The sequence below is a fragment of the Gorilla gorilla genome, chromosome 20 (assembly GCF_029281585.2).
Source record: "Gorilla gorilla gorilla isolate KB3781 chromosome 20, NHGRI_mGorGor1-v2.1_pri, whole genome shotgun sequence".
Taxonomy (NCBI): Eukaryota; Metazoa; Chordata; class Mammalia; order Primates; family Hominidae; genus Gorilla; species Gorilla gorilla.
The window spans coordinates 42301433-42323282 of record NC_073244.2 but is presented as its reverse complement, the minus strand read 5'-3'; positions in this window follow the sequence as shown (position 1 = coordinate 42323282).

Genomic DNA, 21850 nt, shown 5'->3' with positions numbered 1-21850 from the left:
CCCTGTTTTAGGCTCATTTCCGTAAACGGATAACAATGAGTCTGTGCTATCAAGGAGAAACCGAGGCAGCCAGGCAGGGAACTCCCCCACGACTGACGTCTTGTTGGATTTGCTGCCAAAGCCCATCTCTGGGCAGCTTTGGAAGTGGGGGATGGAGGTTATTCTGGTTTAAGCTGGTCTCTTCCTTTCCACTCTGATGCCTTGTCTACCCCTGGGGAGAGCAGGGAAGGGTGGGGCCGTGTGTAGGGAATCTTGAAGTGATGTGGTCAGTTCAACAAAGTGGGTGGCCTGGGTTGGCGCAGCTAATGAACATTTTTGTCTTGTTTGGTTTCTGCCTGCCTCTGTTTATTTTTGCCTAATAGAACAGGCTGACTTTTGATGCCGTCCAACAACTGACTTTCTCTCTTTTTCCATCCAGCCTCACTTTGCCCTGGACTGGAAATCATTTCTGTTTTTCCCTCTACAGGCTCTAGGGTTTCAGGAACTGCTGAACTGAAAATAATTCTAGCTGAGAGGGCTTCTCCAGAATACCAGGGGTGGGTTCCAACATGTGCGAGGGGCGGTAGCCCTAGGGCACAGCCCAGCTGGGCCTATTGCAGGGCCAAGCATCTGCTAGGAGATTGAAATCACCAGCTACTTAGATTCATGCAGAATCTAAGTGCTTGTAAGTTTTTATTTGGGGATATAAAGATACTTTCATTGACCCAGCTGTCTTAGAAAATTAGATAAAATCCAAAAGATATGTAGATAATAAATTTAATTCCAAACTTTAGAGTCTAAGACACAGACTGACTTGCAGGCAAGGATATGAAAAGGCACCTTCAGGTCTGTCCCTGTGGATACCGATGACTAAGGCATCTGACCAACTCGACTGACACCTCCAGAGAAACTATTTGGGCAAGGCGTGGTGCTTGGCAGGGCTCCAGCAATGAACACAATGGAGCTTCTACCCCAACACAGAGTACTGTCTTCTCAGAGTGGGGCCTGATGTGGCACAGACATGTCATCAAGGCCACGTGATGTGAGCTGCCACATCCGGCTGTGTTGCTAGTAACAGAAACCCAGGCCCCAATCTCTGGGTTGGGAGATTGGGAGGTGGGGACAGACATTAGGGAGGGCTACACAGAGGAAGCAACAGTGAAGCTTAAACCTGAGGAGTAAATGGGTAGACAGTGGTGTTCTAGGTAGAGAAAATACTATGGACAAAGGCCTAGAGAGAAGAGAAAAATCAGAACTTCAGGAAACTGAATGAATTCAGTGTTTCTGGATTAGAACCTGTGATGTGGGTGGGCAAATGAGGACCCACCCTAGGCTGATGTCTCATCATAAAGGTCCTTGTAAACCATGTCAAGGATGAGGGCAGTCTGCAGCAGTGTCTCAGCGTGCAGGCGACAAGGTCAAATTTCGCTTGAGCCCAGGAGTTCAAGACCAGCCTGGGCAACATAGCAAGACCCTGTCTTTACAAAAAATTTAAAAAATTATCCAGGTATGGTGGGGCACACCTGTAGTCCTAGCTACTCAGAAGGCTGAGGTGGGAGAATTGCTTGAGCCTAGGAGGTCAAGCCTGCAGTGAGCCATGATTGCACTACTGCACTCCAGCCCAGGCAACAGAGCAATACTCTATTTCAAAATAAATAAATAAAATTGCATTGAGAAAAAGGATGCTGGCTGCAGTGTGGAATATGTTGGGTATAGTGAAGGCTGGCAAGATGGAAGCTGTTGTATTAATCAAATGAGAGAAAGTAGTGGTGGTGGATCAGGGTCATGGCAGTGGGAACGGCAAGAATGGAGAGATGGGGGAAATCAATATAATTTGGTGATTGATTAGACAGTGGCTGTATTGGGGAGGAAGAAACCCAGGATGACCTCTTGTCATTCATCCCTAGAAAAGAACCGAAGTCCATTGACGACGGGGAGAGAGATGGCAGGTTCGCTTTGGAGATACTCATGAGATATCCAAGAGTAGATGCCCAGAAAGTTTAGGCTTAAAGTCATATTTGAAGCCCAAAAGGAGAGGCCAAGCTTGCCTACAGAGTATGTAGGGTAAAGAGAAAAAATACAATAAAACCCCAAGGAAATGACATATTGTATGGAGAGAGAGAGAGAGAGAGAGAGAGAGAGAGAGAGAGAGAGAGAGAGACAGAGAGAAAGAAAGAAAGAGAGAGGAGATCATGAGAAGTCTCCGAAGGAGCCCAAAAAGGAATGGCCAGAAAGGCAGCAAAGAAAGAACCCAGGGAGGCTGTGGTGTCTCGTAAGTCAAATTTTCAAGAGGTAGTTATGCCCTCATGTTTGTGGAAAAATAAAACCGGTTAGCTAAAAATTGAAAAGTGTTATCTGTCTGCAAGCATTTAAGCAATCTTGGTGAGAGATGGAGGGCTCCAAAGTCAAACAGTAGTATGTTAAAGAGGGAATGGAGCTATGAGAAGTGGGTCCAGCAAGAGATGATAACTCTTTAGAAACTTACTGGTTGTGAGGACAAAATGGTCCTTAGGGCTGTAGGAGATACCTTTCTTCATAAATGTGGATGATGTTTAAGTATGCTTAATTGTTGGAAGGAATAAGCAAAGAGAGATAAAAAGTGGGAGATGATAAAATCTAGAAGAGATCTGGGCATAGTGGTTCACACCTGTAATCCCAGCACTTTGGGAGGCCCAGACTGGTGGATCATCTGAGGATGGGAGTTCAAGACCAGCCTGGGCAACATGGTGAAACTTCGTTTCTACTAAAAATACAAAAATCAACTGGGTGCAGTGGTGCATTCCTGTAATCCCAGCTACTTGGGAGGCTGAGACAGGACAATGGCTTGAACCCAGGAGGTAGACTTTGCAGTGAGCTGAGATTGCGCCACTGCACTCCAGCCTGGGTAATGTGTGTGTGTGTGTGTGTGTGTGTGTGTGTGTGTGTGTGTGTGTGTGTGTGTGTGTGTGTGTATGAAGGAATAAATCCACCCAGCCATGGTGCTCAGGGTGCAGGAATGGGAAGACTGGAGCAGAGGGAAATTGAGAGGCCCTATCTCCAACACTAGGGTATGGGCTTTCTGCTGTGAGAGGGGAGAGAAGGAGGAGGATGAGGGAGGGAGGTGGGTGTAGGAGACCTACTTCCAACATGGGGACAGACTTCCCACCAAGAGGGGAGAGAAGGAGAAGGGTAAAGGAGGGAGGTGGCAGTAAGGGACTGGAAAACCATTAAGGAGTTTTGGAATAACCACGCAGAAGATTTACTGTCCTGGAGAGAAACCTTGCAGGAGTGCTCATCAGTGCAGAAGACTCATCAGCACCTAAGGAACTTGTGTTTGTGGTGCCTCCAGTTTGCAAGCTTTGCAAAGTTTGCGTGATGTTTCTCCAGTGGTCCTTGCCAACTCAGAGTGAAAATAGAGGCGGGGAATGAAGAGATTTCAGGAATAAGAATTTGCCTGGGTGAGGCATAAACAAGCAAAGGAGGAGTGTCACAGAGGAGACTCAGTGGCATGAGAATGGTTGAAACAAAAGACCATGGAGATGAGATGGAGAAACAAAGGGAGAAGGCACTGCTCAGAAGGAAAATAGAATGCTCAGAAGATTCTATTCAGAATCTCAGAAGATGCTCAGAAGGCATCTGTATTAGTTCGTTTTCACACTGCTATAAAGAAATACCTAAGACTGAGTAATTTATAAAGGAAAGAGGTGATAGGGTTTGGCTGTGTTTCTACCCAAATCTCATCTTGAACTGTAGTTCCCATAATCCCCACGTGTCATGAGAGCGATCCAATGGGAGGTAATTGAATCATGGGGGCAGTTACCTCCATGCTGTTCTTGTGATAGTGGGTGAGTTCTCATGAGATCTGATGGTTTTATAACCATCTTCGCGCTCTTCACTCTGCACTTCTCCTTGCTGCCACCATGTGAGGAAGGACATGTTTGCTTCCCTTTCTGCCATTATTGTAAGTTTCCTGAGGCCCCCCAAGCCCTGCAGAACTGTGAGTCAATTAAACCTCTTTCCTTTATAAATTTCCCAGTCTTGGGTATGTCCTTATAGCAGCGTGAGAACAGACTAATACAAGAGGCTTAATCGACTCACAGTTCCATATGGCTGGGGAGGCTTCAGGAAGCTTACAATCATGGCAGAAGCTGAAGGGGAAACAAGGCACCTTCTTCACAAAGCAGCAAGAGAGAGAGCAAGCAAGTGAAGGGGGAAGAGCCCCCTATAAAACCATCCGATCTTGTGAGAGCTCCCTCACTATCATGAGAACAGCATGGGAGAAACCTCCCACATGATCCAGTTACCTCCCTCCAGGTCCCTCCCTTGACATCTTGGGATGACAGGTCAAAATTTGGGTGGGAATACAAACCATATCAGCATCCAAGACCCAGAAGTCTCAGAAAAATAGAAGTAAATGTACAAAAATGAGGAAATCTTTAAGAGAGCTAGGATAAGACATTGGACCTGAGAATGAGATGGTTCTAGCATTTAAGATTTGAGAGAGTTGTAGTTTTGGGGAGAAGGTATGGTGCACCTAGGGGCGCAGATGGTCCAGCACCTGACTGGCTGGCTAAAGTAGGGTGAGGTCACTGAGATGGGCAAGTGGATCAGTCATCTGTAACACAACAGTGATGGGCTACAGATCATCCTTGTTAAAGCTGAGTTCACCCTTCATAATGACAATATTTGGTGGTAGAGGAGGATGTTGACCCAGTTCTCATGATTCCTGGTGAATGGCAAAAGTGCCCAGGAGAGTGGTAAATGCTGGGGATTACAAGAAGTAGAGGGTAGCAGAGCCAGATGGTGCTAATCTAAAAGGTGCAGAGGCAGAAGTAGAAATAGTTCTCAAAAGTCTTGGGATACAAAGAAGACACAAACTCCTGATCCTGACATGCCACCCTCGAGGGCTGCAGGGAAAGTTTCTTCCTAAAGTGTATCACCAAGACCACAGCATTCACTATAGCATGGACGTTGAAGATAGAAGGTGTATTTAAGAAGGTTTGTTTATCAAGAAACATGGCTTCCATACAGCCATTTAGAAGGGAGAGGAGTACAAAGATGTGCTCAGAGAAAAGTAAGCTCTGTATAACATAGGAATAGAAGATGACTACAGGTCAAAGACAGCAGGAATGGGAGGATAGTGAAGTCAGCTTGTGCTGGAGAGATACTACTGAGCAGAGGAAGAGCGTCCTTCCCCTCAAGGGCCAGCCAGCAGGTGGCAGGATTCATTGGTCCACTGGATTCTGCCAAGTGTTGGAAATACTTATTGAATCCATCCTTATTTTCTTCAGAGGCATCTAACCTGATATGCCCCACTCTTGTGGGGGCCCTCAGGACCAGCCAGGTGTCCACACCTATGGTGGGCCTGCGCTGGTCCCAGAATTTCAAAACTCCCACTACCGCTTCTTCTGTGAAGCTCCTACTTCATTACTGTCAATCTTAGTCTCTCCTGGAAAATTCATTCCACCTCACATAATGAATAAATGATTCTTTTCTTAAATTAGGATTCAACGGAGTAATTGTAAAATTGGTATTTTGCTCAAAAACCCTTTCTTGGAGCTTACAAAAATGACATTAGAGAGAAACTTTCTCAGCAGTGATTTTTATAAGATGCAGCATATTAAACTGTACTTAAATACATTGAACATACATAAATTATCACAAGCAAAAAAAGGACAATTATTATGTTTCCAAAAGATTTCAGTGGCTTTCATATGAGCAAGACCTCATGGCTCTATCTATTAAAATGGCTGGTGTTTAGAAGACTATTTTGTGTACCTTAGGACAGGACATCTCAGCTCTCAGGAAAGAGACCAGCCTGCAGGGCATACAATCCATGTCCTGGGTGTTGAGAATTGAAAAACAAATGAATAAAACATAGTTTTAAAATTATGACAGCTTTTCTAAAACCTATATAATTTTCAAGGGCATAGACCCTCATTTATTGAATTTTTTGCTCCTAAACTAGTATCTAGTGCATAATAGTCCTGCTAATGTACTCGATAAACTGAACCAAACTCAACTCTCAAGTAGCAAGTTAGAATTTAGTGCAAGAAAGTCATTAGAGTAACTCTTGGGAAAAGGGTGACTTAAGACTAATATGGATACATAGAATAACCCACCTGCTTATGGCTATGGTTAAGAATGCAAGGCTTTTTCACCCTCCTCCATGTCCACCATGGGGACATCCTGGAGTACCTTGAGAGGGGCTTATCTTGAGATAGATAGCATTTCCCACACTCTCCCTCTGACCTCCTGTTCATGCATTAGGCTCATGCCATGCTGCTGCATGCAAAGTGCACTGATAATGGATGGAGATGGATGGATGGATGGATGGATGGATGGATGGATGGATGGATGAGTAAATGGATGGATGGGTGGGTGGATGGGTAGATGGATGAATGGATAGTTGGGTGGGTGGATGAATGGGTATATGGGTTGATGGATAAATTGGTGCATGAATGAATGGATGAATTGGTGGATGGATGAATGCATGGATGGATGCATGGATGAGTAGTAAATGAAAGGAAAGAAGAAATTCACCCCTGAAATACTCTCACCCCTAGGTTCAACATCAGTCTGTAATAGCCAAGAGAACATGCTGATAGGTCCCTGAGAGGCGGTGCCCCAATGTGAAGCCACCACCAACTCCCTACTGGACCCAGGTTAGGAAGACATGGGCTTGTCAGTACAATAGGTCCAGGCTGAGAAGGAAGAAGGAAGAAGTGCCTTCCCCTTCTGCATCCACAGTATGGATGCAGAGAACACAGATTTGTTTGGCAAATCTTAGAGTCTAGAACTGAAACCCACATGGTGAAGCCTTCCAGTGCTACCATCCTTCCTATGCTCCCTCCTTTCAGGAGGTGATAAGTATTGAGTTTAAGGCCCACCAATACGTCTTCTGCCAGGCTGAATGAGAAATAAAGTCTGAGAACCCATGACTCTGTTTGGTAGTCCTGGCTGTCCCTACAAAGGCATTCAAACAAAGGCCCACACTCCTCAAATGACCCAGATATAGTGGACAATAAATCAAGTTGAAAAGGTTGAGGAGGATGAGATTCCAGAATCCATGTCTCTTCCTCCCACCCTGTGTGTTCACCTCCCATTCTTCCTCCTGTTTTCTTCTCTCCCCTAAATCTCTCTCTTTTTTTTTTTTTTGAGACAGGATCTCACTCTGTTGCCCAGACTGGAGTGCAGTGGTACAATCTTCACTCACTGCAACCTTTGACCCCAGGTTCAAATGATTCTCTCACCTCAGCCTCCCCGGGTAGCTGGCACTACAACAGGTGCATGCCACCATGCCTGGCTATTTTTTGTATTTTTTTATAGAGATGGGGTTTCACTATGTTGGCCAGGCTGGTCTCGAATTCCTGACCTCAAGTGATCCACCCACCTCGGCCTCCAAATTGCTGGGATTACTGGTGTGAGCCACCATACCTGGCCTCCCCTAAATCTCTCACTCAAAAGGGAAAGTGCCTTGGTCTGACCCTGTTGGAATCTCTGATACCTCTCCCTTCCCCTGCCTTCCTTAACACCTCTTCCACCTCCTCCGTCAGCCAGAACTTGTGCAAATGACACTTGGAGTTCCACCTTCCCTGGCACGTTGGATGAGGAAATGACTGGAAACCTGACAGTCTATCACTACCAGGGAGTGACAATTTAAAAAAAAAAGATTCAAGTTATGAGTGTAAGTTTAAAAATGTAACTAAAAGCCTTCATCAAAGTTTAAAGAGCTTCTTGCGCTTTTAGCATTTGCTTATTCTGATTTATTGACAATGACACACCTAGGAACAGTCATCTCTGCTGAGGCAGTGAAGTAATGGACTGTAGGGGGAGAGAGAAAAAGAGAGAGAGGGGGGAAAAAGGGGAAAAAAAAGGGAAGGTGCAGCTCACAGAAGAGAGGCCGCTGATTACAGCCCACTAATTTGTTATGCACTCCGGCAAATCAGCGGTGATTCATATGACAAATAAGGAGAAAAAATTAACAGCTGTCATGTTGTGATGTGTTAATTTCCTGACAGTCTCTGCACTGAAGCCAATTACTGATTTAAGGGCAGGGAGAGAGAGCCCTGTTCAAGCTTCTAATTAGGCTTCTTCAAGACTAAAAGGATAAAAGCAAAAATAAGAGCAAGAGAATGAGGCAGGTAGCTGGGCTCCAGGAAGCTCACATGCTTTTAAAGCCCCAGTTAAATAGCTTTAAGCTTAAGTGTGTTTAAGATAAGAATTTAGAAACATTTATTCACTTTTATCCCTGACCTGGTGGTTTAGGCTTTTGTGGACTAATTGGGGGCTGAGCAGGGCCCAGGGCTCTTGCTGCCCTGTTTCTGCACGAGTCCAGCCTCTCAGATGTAATCTACTAATAATACCTTTGTTTAGCCGTGTCAACAACCATTCATCACCGTGGTAGACAAAGGGCGGTGGGTGCTCCACCAGCTTCCTACTCAAGGATCCTGCAGAATGCTGGACCTCCATTGCACTAACTGGTCCCATGGCACTGGCCCCAAAAGAGGGCTGGGGGTGAGAGGAAGTTACTGGGGTCTGGGTGCTCAGACATCTAGGAAGCTTCCACATAGACCCAAGGGAAAGGAGAACTCATACTCTGTTGGTTTGACTTTGGTTTCTTCCAACTTACTGGCATGCCTGATTACCTTATTTGTCATCTCCACTGATCCAGCTATCCAGAGTATGAACGGATCTTTTCTAGGGACCCGAAAGATCTTTCATGGGAAGTGTTAAGGGGTGCTGGCTGTGGAGAGACTCGTTCTTGGCCATTCTAGACACACTGGGGATTCAACAAAGTTATCCATAGCAGGAGCTTCTCTCTGTAGCCATCATCATCAATCAGAAAAATGGGACTTCAAGGGATCATGTGCCTCTGAGTATGACCAGCTAGACAGATAGTGGCTCTTGTTTTAATTTGTTTTCCAAGAAAGGCAGTTCCCTTCCCATCTGTGCCCTCAATTCTTTCTTAGGGCTTTTTAAAAGGCTCTTTGTAAATTTATTGGTTAGTACTCAAAACCAGTAGCCTCATGGATTGGTGCTGTGGTCACAGGAGCACAGGAGCCCTTCCTCAGTGGATTCCCAGGAAGGGCTTCTTCCTCAGATGGAAAGAAGCCTTATTTCCCAATGCTCATGGGTTTTTCCTTGTAGGTGAGTGAAATCCATTAGGATTCTTTGATTGCCTGTGACAACAGAGAGACAGAGAAAGAGAGAGAGTGAGAGAGAGAGGAAAAGTAGGAGAAAAAGAAAGAAGAAGAGGAAGAAGAAGGAGGAGGAGGAAGAAGAAGAAGAAGAGATGAAGGAGAAAGAGAAGGAGGAGGAGGGAGGAAGAAGATGAAGGAGAAAGAGAAGGAGGAGGAGGGAGGAAGAAGATGAAGGAGAAAGAGAAGGAGGAGGAGGGAGGAAGAAGAAGAAGAAGAGATGAAGGAGAAAGCGAAGGAGGAGGAGGGAGGAAGAGGACAAGGAGGGAGATAAAACCAAGCCTAAGAAGCCTAAGTGGCCAGAGTGAAGAGGGAACTTCTTGGCTTACAAACCAAATAATCCAAGAAGATCTTGCTTGGGGGTCAGAACTTCAGGTAGGAATCCTGAGGCTTGGAATCACTGCCTTAGCCTCTTATCTCAACTTCCTTGGTGTGGGTCACATTTTCAGATGGGCTTTTCACCAGCTAATGACCAACCAGAAACACACTCCACAGGTCCATGTCTGATCGGAAAGAAAGAACCAGGCCTTTCTCTGTTAGTCACCCCATTAGAAGTCCTGAGTTGACACTCTGGTTGACAGGATGAGATTGATTAGGGAATCAACTACTGACTAAGTTAGACCTTGATATCGTTAGAATGTTTTGTCCCCTCTTCATCTCATGCTGAAATGTGATCCCCAGTGTTGCAGGTGGGGCCTGATGGGAGCTATTTGGGTCATGGGGGTGGATCCCTCATCAATGGCTTGGTGCCCTCCCCATGGTAATGACTGAGTCCTCACTCTATTAGTTCACGTGGGAGCTGGTAGTTTAAAAGAGCCTGGCATGTCTCTTGCTCCCTCTTGCCATGTGACATGCCTGCCCCCTCCACCTTCTGCCATGAGTAAAAGCTTCTAGAGGCCTCTCCATAAAAAATTCATGGTGCCATGCTTGTACAGCCTGCAGAACCATGAGCCGAATAAACCTCTTTTCTTTGTAAACTACCCAGCCTCAGATATTTTTTTATAGCAATGCAAAACAGACTAATACAGACCTGAATCCTAGGTCCACCACGGAGCTAAGAGAAGAGCACACTCAGACAGGAGCATGAGGGAAAGAAGAATTTCCAAAGAAAATCCAGGAATGATCCATAAAGAAGAAAGAAACCATAAATGTGCCTCAGAGTGAATCAGTGAACACAAAAGAGAGCCTTGCAGAGAGCTTCTAGGTCAATTCTGGTGTTTTTGGACTCCATTTGGCTTCCTAATACTTAAATATATTTAAGGTGATGTTAGCTAATTTTTCAGAAATTTGCAGGTCGGGGAGGAGGGAAGAGCAAGGGGTAGAGGCAGAAGCCCATTGATGGTCACATTTGCAGCCAGCTCCTATTTTTGTAACAGTGACCCTAGAATTCAGATGTAGAGCAGGGCTCATTTATTGCAGGGCTTTCTTTCAATAGAGATTTAGATTTATCACATGTCTGGGAGTCAAACAGGCCACTAACCTGGAGGCATTTGCATGGCCCCTGGTGATGCAGCCCTGCTTGGGGACCTGTGCAGCCCCAGCTGAGGTCACGCCAACCCTCTGCCCCAGAGAATTGCTGTCTCTTGCTGCCCAAGTGTCTGGGTCCAGGGTAAGCACATCATTACTACAATTAAAGAATCACTCATGCGTTGACCGGTAAGGGGAAAATAGATCCCAAGAGCCCCAGCCTCCGCTGGATGGCTTCCTCCTTTTAGGCAGGTGGTCTGATTAAAAGGTTTCAATGGTTATTTCATTAGGAGTCACTGTTGGTATTGCCTGAGACAACAAGAATCCTTCGACATTGATTTTGTTGGTGACTGCAACCCTAAACTGGAAGGGATGGCTAAAAGGTAATTCACTCTGTAAGCTTTGCTCAATCCTGACCCATTATCAATTGAGTTGAAATATGTCAGCACGGTGAGATATTGAGCATATTATCTTTTTTAGGAAGGTTCACTGAGTGAATAACATACATGCATTTACCTATATAAGTGCTGTCCAACAGACTTATGATCCATTGATTTATATAGCACCCTTCATCTGCATCAAGATGCTCTCCAAGAGAATGCCACGGCCCAGGAGAATTCTGTGCTGGCCTTGGGGAGAAGAAGCCACCTCCAGAGTGGGCAGTTTCCACTTTGTCAACCCCTCTGAGCTTAGAGAAACACTTCCCCTGTCGGGGAGACCTTGCTGGCCAACTGGGGTTCCTTGTATGGGGTGGAGACGATGGACTGAGTTGAGTTGCATCAGAGTGGTGGAAGAAGCAGCCGACCAGCTGTGGTCTGTGAAGGCATCAAGATAATTCTGACCTAAAGAAGAAGACAGGGTTGGTCGGGTGCAGTGGCTCACACCTGTAATCCCAGCAGTTCGGGAGGCCAAGGGAGGTGGATCACTTGAGGCCAGGAGTTGGAGACCAGCCTGACCAACATGGTGAAACCCCATCTCTACCAAAAATAAAAAAATTAGCTGGGCATGGTGGCGCATGCCTATAATCCCAGCTACTTGGGAAGCTGAGGCACGAGGATTGTTTGAACCCAGGAAGCAGAGGTTGCAGTGAGCTGAAATCATGCCACTGCACTCTGGCCTATGTGACAGAGTGAGACAAAAAAAAAAAAGAAGAAGAAGAAGAAGAAGAAGAAGACAGGGCAGACAGATACAGAGTTGAAACAAAAGGCAGATGAGAATCCCAGGAGGAAGGCAAAGGTGCTTGACAAAAACACAGTGGGAATTCTGGTTTTGATGAAAGCAAGAGTGCCTTTGCAGGCTGAAAATCTAGGTCTGGGATGGGTAATAAAGATAAAGAGAACAACATGAGAAATTCCAGGATGTGTGATCTGGGGCCCTAAAAATCCAGAAAATGGGCTGAGCTCTCCATTCCACTACCTGCCGTGTTCCATATGTGTTCAGTTTCCAGAACTCTTCCAGTGTCTTTGAGAGGACTTGGAGAGATGGTGTGTCTGTTTCCATGGCCCTGCCTCTTCTCTCCTTCTGTCTCTAGCTCTCACTCTCTCCACAGGTTCCCTTGTCTGCCTTAATCTTTCTTCCTTTCTCCTCCCTTTCTCACTGTTTCAGCTCCCTTTTACCATAACCAATTCTATTTCAATCTCTGATGGGTTTTAATTCCTGCTCAAGGGTTGTAGGATATTTGTGGGAGCGAAAGAGGTCCCCAAAGGAAACAAAACCCAAATGGACTGCATGACCAGTATGATCCGATGGGCCAGGCAGAAGTCAAGTTTAGAGTCTGCTCACTCTGAAGGCTGACCAGGTCCCTCCCGCCCATCTGCTTCCTCTTTTCCATGCACGACCATCCTTGCACTGATGTCCATTGGCCAATGAAGAAGATGCTTCCATCATGGTGGTCTTGGTGGCAATCGTGGGACCTTGACATAGTCCATGCGTGAAAACCTTATTCTTCTTGGCTTCTTATTTTCCATCCAAAAAAAGGTATTTTTTCTTTTATCTTCCTCCTCCATAGGTACCTGTAGATATTTTTCAGTGCTGTGATTTAGCTCCAGAGTAAGGTGGCTGTTGCATTTAAAAGGCATCATTTTCTGATGTGCATGTGGACTTATCAGCTCCTCTCTCCCTGCCGAGTGTTATCAGTGCATGCTGGGAAGCACTTGTGTAAGAGAAGCAAGCCTCAGCTGAGAGGTGCTGTGTTACTACAAAGCTTTCAGGTGATGGAGTGGCTGGTGCAGAGAGACACATCAAGATAGGGGGAATCCTGAGAATGTTCTCTGTAAGATTAAGCAGCAAGAACAGTTCAAACCAGAGGCCCACTGTCTAAATGTGTAGGGAGAGGAGAAATAGTAAGGTATGTGGTCCTTAGAAATAAAGGAGTCAGAGTTCTCTCATTGACATGGAAGTGCCCGGAAAGGGTTCTGCATTTTACAGATGTGAAAACTGAGCTTTCATGACTTTCTGCCAGGTACCAAGCCTGTCTGGGCTCTTGGCTGGAGAACCTGCCAGGCTTGTAGGTGATCTGAAGGAACTGTACACCCAACAAAGGATTAATATCTAGAATCAACAAGGAGTTCAAACAAATCAGCAAGAGAAAAACAAATAATTCCATTATGAAGTGAGTGAACGACATGAGTAGACATTTCTCAAAAGATGACATACAAATGGCAACAAAGATGAAAACATGTTCAACATTGCTAGTCATCAGGGAAATGCAAGTTAGAACCATAATGAGATACCACTTTACCCTAGTCAGGATGGCCATGTTTTAAAAGGAAAAAAAAAAAAAAAGATGTGTGGGTGGATGTGGTGAAAAGGAATCGCTCAGACACTGCTGATGGGAATGTAAACTAGTACAGCTTCTATGGGAAAACAGTATGGAGATTTCTCAAAGAACTAAAAGTAGAGCTACCATTTGATCCAGCCATCCCATACTGGGCGTCTACTGAAAGGAAAAGCAATCATTATATAAATAAGACACCTGCAGGTGTATGTTGATTGCAGCGCAATTCACGATGGCAAAGATGTGGACCCAACCTAACTGCTCCTCAGTGGATGAGTGGGTAAGGAAAACGCGGTGCATCTGCACCATGAATTACTACTCAGGTATCAACTCCTCTTTCAAAGAAGTGCCATGACGGGAGGGAGGATAGCACTGAAAGAGCGGGAGGATCTGACAGGGGTGCACAGGCTCATTACTCTCCAAGTCCCCATGGGCTCAGAGAAAAACAGGTCAAATCCCAGCACTGTAAGAAACTCCACTCTCCCAAGTTCCACTGGAACGCATTTCAAATTCTGAGTCTGGAAAATCTCAGCTACCAGAAAGAGCTTATGAAGGAAAGGCAGGGCAGGAGACAGAGCATTTGGTGAGGTTGCAATTGATTTAGGCTGTGTACACAATAAAAGCATCTGATTCCAAGCTCTCATGAGGGAGTTTCTGACCCGGATCACAAGACTTGTGTGGGTCCAGACATGAGCCCCAGCTAGTCCCAGAAGCTCACAAAATGATAGGTAAAATGCCAGTGATGTGGGAAATAGGCACTCCCTGAGGGAAGGGGGTCAGGGCACAGATTTCATCCGATTCTTAAAAGAGATGGTGACCCCAAAGAGCTGAAGATGTTTCTTCTCACTGCTTCTGAACTGGGCTGTAAAGTCAGACAGACCTGGCTCCAACCTCTGCTCTTGCACGTGAAACTTATACAACCAGAGGCACTTCCTTGTCCTCCATGAGCTGCAGTTTCATAAACACTATAAAAGAGAGATAACAGTACTTCTACCTCAAGGAACTATGTTAGGATCAAAGAAGGCATTGCACGTGAAAAGATTCCCCAAGCGCCTGGTGCACGGTAACCTCCAGTTGGCACATGTGTGTGGCAACAGTGCTGGTGGAAGAGATGGAATCTGCAGGGCTCTAGCCCTAAGCCTGACCATAACTGAAAAGTTCCTTTCAGGATTGTTGCCTCATCTGTAAAATGGGTACAGTAGTCCCAACCTGCTGCCTTATAGGGATGCTATGATGACAATAAGAAACAGTGGGTAGAAAAGAGTGTAAGGCTAGAGCAATGATACATGTAGCCTTTCCCCACCACAAAGTTTATCGGGGTGGTTCCCCTGACCCTATTACCAAGCACGGGGGTTGGGCCAGCCTATGCCAGAGGAGGACTGTGAGCTGGCAGAGGATCTGTAACCCTGATCACCAGGTGGCTTCCCAGAGCCCATAGCTCCAGATCTTCACCTTTTATACAAGCTCAAGGGTAGCTGGGGGCGGGGATATTGCCTTTTAAATTAGTAGGGAAAATAATTCACGTGCTTATAATGAAATGCGACAAGCAGAACATAACAAGTAAATACAATACAAACTACGTTGCAAGCCTCTAAGGTAACAGAAAATAACTAGTTTTAGTTGTTTTTTATCTATTATGAGGAATGTCAAGCATTTGACAAGAGAGTATTTAATAAAAAATACTATAATTTGTGTTTAAGCAATAGCAATAGATATTACATTTATTTTATTTCTATCCAAGGAGACAGGTTTGGGATTTCTTAAAGGAATTAGGAAATACAAAGTGAGAGGTTTAATGGGCCTGAGACGCACAGGCCGTGGGCTGGGGCTCCCTGGGGCTTACATGTGGGGACATAGCCAGCTGGAGGGCTGTGTGACCAGCACGTGCAGCCTCAGTGGAGAGCTAAGGGAGAGATGCGACTACACATGCCAGGGAAAATACTGAGGGACCAACTGGGGGCTGTGCTGGGTATCTTCACATGTGGTCCCTAGGGTCCCCCAGAAGGTCTCAGTCCCACTGGGGAGAGGGACCCATGACACATTTAGAGAGCAAATAAAACTCTAGGCAGACCTCATTAGCAAACCCCAGAAAAGATGCAGAGTTTTGTTCCAGCTTCATTGGTGATAGTAAAAAATCCACAATGCACATGCCCATCAAAAAGGGATCAGGGGGCCGGGCACGGTGGCTCACGCCTGTAATCCCAGAACTTTGGGAGGCCAAGGCAGGTGGATCACGAGGTCAGGGGTTCGAGACCAGCCTGGCCAATATGGTGAACCCTGCCTCTACTAAAAATACAAAAATTAGCTGGGCGTGGTTGTGCATGCCTGTAGTCCCAGCTCCTTGGGAGGCTGAGGTGGAAGAATAGCTTGAATCTGGGAGGCAGAGGTTACAGTGAGCTGAGATCATGCCATTGCACTCCAGCCCGGGCAACAGAGTGAGATTCTGTCTAAAAAATATTAATTAAGTAATTATAAAGGGGATCTGGGAAACAAAATCCTATATCCCTCAGAGGATGGGATTTGGCCAGGCTGGATTTACAGGTGAGGGTGGGAGTCGACCTCTGTATTAGTTCGTTTTCATGCTGCCGATAAAGACGTACCCGAGGCTGGCTAATTTATAAAGGAAAGAGGTTTAATGGACTAACAGTTCCACGTGGCTGGGGAGGCCTCACAATCATAGTGGAAGGTGAAGGAGGAGCAAAGGCACATCTTACATGGTGGCAGGCAAGACAGTGTGTGCAGGGGAACTCTCCTTTATAAAACCATCAGATCTCGTGAGACTTACTATCATGAGAATAGGACAGGAAAAACCCGCCCCCATGATTCAATTACCTCCCACCAGGTCTCACCCATGACATGTGGGGATTACAGGAACTGCAATTCAAGATAAGATTTGGAGTGGGGGGACACAGCCAAACCATAACAACCTAAAAAATGCAATGGTGATGGAAAAAAGCAGAAGTGTTTTATGTAGATCTAAACACATGCATGTAACCAAAAAACATATGTAATTTACAAACGTGTGTGCGTGTGTGTGTGTATGTGTGTAAACATAGATTAGAAGGATTTGGAGGAAAAGTCACAATAATGCTTCCTTCTGGAAGAAGAGAATGGAAGAGGATCAGAAAGAGATGTGTGGAGACCTTGAGAGTATAACGAAGCCAGCTTCCTGGATGGAACTCAGAATTTCTTGATTTTTTTTTAAACTTCTGCAACAAATAGGGCAAATTTTGATTTTTGGTTAATTCTGAATGCTGCGGATTTTGATATTTCCCTTTTCTCTGTGTTTTTAGTATTTTTTCCCCAAAAGAGCAACCAAGGTGAACATTCAGATAGCAACTTGATCAGGGTGGCTTCTTGGGGCCAGGAGAGGGTCTGGGAATGGGGTTGGTGACATAGAAGGTCAGGCAACCTGTCTCACCTTAATTTCATTACTACAGACAAGAAGGTTGGATTTAGATGTCCCCAGGGTGCATCTGGCTCTGGCGTGCTCACCTGCATCAACCAGCTGAAAAATCCTTTTGGAGCTTAGGAAGGAGAAGGCTGGCAGAGGAGCTAGCAAAATGACCAGAGCTTGACTTGAAGCCAAGAAGGGCTTGGACAGAGAAAGTGTATGGGCAGAACAGAGATGCGTGGGTTCCCCAGAAGGTGGTGGCAGCATTAAGACTGGGTTATGGGAGGGTGAGAGGAGGGCCATTAGGTCATTGCGCAGAGTGAGAATTTGGGGGGTCAGTGTCTCAGTGTGTGTACTGCCCAAAACGTGTCTCTTGAGCCTGTGAGAGCTCAGACCCCTTTGAGTGGAGCCATCACTCATCATGAACCCAGTATCACCACAGTGAAATGTCAGCCCAATGGCCAGATTCCAAGTTTTCAAGAGAAGCCAAAATCCCTTCTTTCTATGAAAGCTTTTAATTTTTAGATGTTAGCTCAACTTGTTTTTGTAACCCTATTGGAGCACAGCACACAGATCTGGGAGCTGCATAGAGCCTCTAGAGATAGATGGTCATGGGTGATTGGACTCTAAGAACTTTCCATCTGTTGATTTGATAGGAAGAAAGACCCTAGATGGTCCCATCCTTCCTGCAACTGAATCTTATGGTGGCTGAGCCACTTCCCAGGCATGTGAACTCAGCAAAGTCTTTTAAACTCTCAGAGCCTCAGTTTCCTTAGGGAGTCAAATGGGAATCACTGGACCCAACTCATGGACTGCTGGGAAGATTAAACAATATCCCATACACATGGGAACGCATTTAGAACATTGTGAAGTGCTGTTCACGCACAGAGCATTAATGCTACCATTCATGTTGGTTGTTGTGAGTTTTTATAAGCAAAGGGTCTGTGTCAAATCCATTCAGCATCCTTCTGTCTTAACAACAAATGGACAAATATACCTAACAATTTCTCTTGCATGGCTCCATGCAGATGATGCTAGCGTTTGGACTCTTTTGAGAGGCTGTTTCTGGTGTGATCAGACATGACCCTTAAATAGGCAGGAGTTTCCTGGGGTTTCCCGCTGGATCTGATGCCCAATCACCACCAGGTAGCGGCACTGAGAAAGGAGCTCCCCTATCTGCTCCAGGTCTCATCTCCAGGAGCCCCTGGGTACTGCTGCATCTGCAGCTGTTCTCACTCGGCTGGGACCGCACCACAGAAGAGATATCAAGACTGACCTCCCAGGAAGACCACAAAGGCAAGAGGCCTCCAAAGGCTGCCACTGGAGAGGCACCCCGGAGGACGTTTGAGGAGAACATGCTCCCTGTCCTCGGGTGAACAGAGGGCATCATGTATGCGTGGGAGACGTAGTCCTGGTATTCCATATGATCCCAAGGGGGTGGAGTAGGACCCTTGAGTTGTGCAAATCAGAGTTGCGTGTGTAAAATGGGTAGTTTCGCAAATGGAGAGCTGCCTCTCACTGGAGGAGTTCCAGGCAAGGCGAGTGGCCTTGGAAGAGGTATCAGTTACCATCTGAAGTGTAATCTGGCTATACACCCTGGGGAAAGGCTCCTTCTAGCGTAGGCTTCCAAGATACTCCAGCAACCAAGCATCACAAGCATCCCTGTGGAGCACAGACTGGGGTGGGGCCTCTTCTGCAACCCAAGCTGGCTGATCCTCAGAGCAGGACAGACCCCGCCATATCCATGGCCGATCCCATAGCCCCCCACCCCAGGGTCTGTCCAGGTAGCCTGTGGCACAGCCAGAGCAATTAATAACTTTGGCATCTGGATGAGAGGCCCTGGCAGGTTTCTCCCATTCTCCATTTCCCTTCCCAGTGCCTGTGAATAAATTAATCCCCTAATACATAATTAACTCGGAGTTGAAAGGTGAAGTCAAACTTAACCAATTTACTGTTCTGGAGCTGGTTTAGTTCGGATCATGTGATTTTAATTCTTTCCGTATGACCAGGTGAAGGGGAAGGAGGCAGGGGGAGAGGAAAATGCACAGATTAATTTCATTCCTTAACCTCCCTAATGTGCCTGCTTGCTTGCATCGTGTTGCAGACAGCAGATCATCACATGATTTATGGGACTGACCGCTGCCTGCATCTCTCAGGCTAATGACACACACACTAGAGTCATTGATTTGTATGAGTAGCCCCCACTCTTCATTTATCACAATTTAATGTAAGAGTTTGCAATGCAGAAAAAAAAATTCACATGGGAAACATGGACCCATAGGCCCCGCCGCTAACCAGTTATGAATCATTTGCTGCCTTTTAATATATAGACTATTCTATTCTGGAAAATGCCCCGTAAGGTCATATTCTTCTCCTGAACATCCCGACAATTAAAGTCCCCAAGAAGCTGTTTTAAGATGCATGGCCCACCAGCACCTTTGTTAGCTCACGCTCTCTTGTAATGCATGCTATCGATTTGTGTCTGAACTCTCCAGAACCCTTCATAAGCCATAACCCGCAAAAGTTTCCGAGGGCAGTGCTATGCAAGCTGAGTGTGTGATGCCCAGGAGCTCCACGCACGAGCCAGCCAGGCCGCATGTGGACATGGGGCCTGGCCCCTTCCCCACACAAGCACTGGGGCCAGCCCAAAGGGGCTTGTAGCTCTGAGGGCCAGATCAACTCCCCCAAATTAAGGGCATTTAATTTCTGATTATAAAAAGTGCCCAAAAGTTAAGAACTTGGAAGATTTTAAAAAGGAACTAAAGACATGATGAGCAACAATACTGGGAGAGACTGTATTTTTCAAACTGGAGAGAAGGCACCCTGAGCTAACACCTTTGGAACACTCAGAGCCTCAGAACAGCCTGGCACATCTTCCTGGAGGGACACTTTTAGTCCATACATTGGGAAGAAAAACATATAAATTTTAATTAAAATATACATAGCCCTGTTATATAATAAAATGGAACACACATTTTTTTCAAGATGAAACCTAAGCCTTCAAAATAATGTGCTTATGCAGGAACCTTGACTATTCCCAGAGCTGCTTGACTGTGGAGGGGTGATCTGTGTTCTAGGAGGTGATCTGTGTATTTAGGAGGGAAGGTTGGGAAGCATGGTTCTTATAAACCAGGGTCACAGACAAAGAGGCCTAAAGAGCAAAGCAGGCCAGGTGAGGACCAGAGCAGACAGGATCTAGGAGCCCATCTGCTGGGGAGAGCATGGCTCAGCTCTGGTTGGAGAACTATAGGCCCAGTGTGGCCCCATTTCCTAATTTTCCAGGTATGTATAAAATCCTGATTTTTAAAAAAATGAAAAAACCTATATTTTTAAACCAAGACAATGGAAAGAACACAGTTTAGCCCAAATCGAATGCTGGAATCAGTGAGCAAGTCACACACTGTAGTGTGATCCGCTCATCACATGCATTCTCTCTCCCTCAGGAAGCACCTCTCATGCCACAGCCAGGAGAGGACTTGTTGCAAACTGTAGAGCTCTTTGGAAAGCAGTATTATTACCCCCCCCCAGCAGCAATAGAAAGAGCATTTTTCGGACAGGGCACGGTGGCTCTCACTTGTAATCCCAGCACTTTGGGAGGCCAAGGCAGGCAGATCACTTGAGGTCAGGAATTCGAGACCAGCCTGGCCAACATGGTGAAACCCTGTCTCTACTAAAAATACAAAAATTAGCCTGGAGTGGTGATGCGTGCCTAGAATCCCAGCTATTCTGGAAGCTGAGGCAGGAGAATCACTTGAACCCAAGAGGCAGAGGTTGCAGTGAGCTGAGATCGTGCCACCGCACTCCAGCCTGGGCCATAGAGTGAGACCCTGTCTCAAAACAAAACCAAAACAAAACAAAACAAAAATACAAAAACAAACAAACAGACAAACAAAAAAGCATTTTTGTGGATCCCAGCATAGATTGCAGGTCAGGTTCAATCCCAAGGTTAAGAACCCCAACTTAGAAGCTCTGGGTTTGGAGTAAAGAGAAAATAGTTGTCTATTCACCATATTTAAAAAAATCAGTGGGTATAAAATGTTGGTTATGCTAGATGAGTACATTATAGAGATTCGCTGTACAACATAGTGCGTATGGTTAACAGTGTTGTTCACTCAAAATTTGTTAAGAGGGTGGATCTCATGTTAAGGATTCTTATCACAGGTCAGGCACAGTAGCTCATGTTGTAATCCCAGCACTGTGGGAGGCCAGGGCGGGTGAATCATTTGACCCCAGGAGTTTGAGACCAGCTTGGGCAACTTGGTGAGACACCGTCTCTACAAAAACTACAAAAAAAAAAATTAGCTGGGCATGGGGGCTCATGTCTGTAGTCCCAGCTAATCAGGAAGCTGGAGTGGGAGGATGGCTTGAGTCTAGGAGACAGAGGCTGCAGTGAGTTGAGATCACACCACTGCACTCCAACCTGGGCAACAGAGCAAGATTCTGTCTCAAAACAAACAAACAAGCAAAGAGTTCTTACCATAAAGAAAAAAGCATCATGGCAACTCCAGGAGATGTTAAGTATACCTACCACCTTGATTTTGGGCATGGTATCACAGGTGTTTGCATATTTCAAACTCATCAAATTGTACACATTAAACATGGACACAGAGAGGGGAACATCACACACAGGGGCCTGTCAGGAGGTTGAGGGAAAGGCGAGGGAGAGCATTAGGACAATTTCCTAATGCATGTGGGGCTTAAAACCTAGATGACGGGTTGATAGGTGCAGCAAACCACCATGGCACATGTATACCCATGTAACAAACCTGCACGTTCAGGACGTGTATCCCAGAACTTAAAGTAAAAAATTTTTTAAATGTGCTGTTTTTTGTGTATCCTTTATATTTCAATAAAACTAAAAATTGTTATCTAATTATAATATAGTATATGACACTATTTTTTAAAATAAAAGACAATTTATAATAACTGCCCCCCAACAAACAAACAAAAAACGCCCCCAAACACTCTATCACACTAGGGCTATTTATCAATTCTTGAATGAATTATTTTCTAAAAATAACCATTCTGAAGATGTCATCTTGGTTCCTTTAGTAC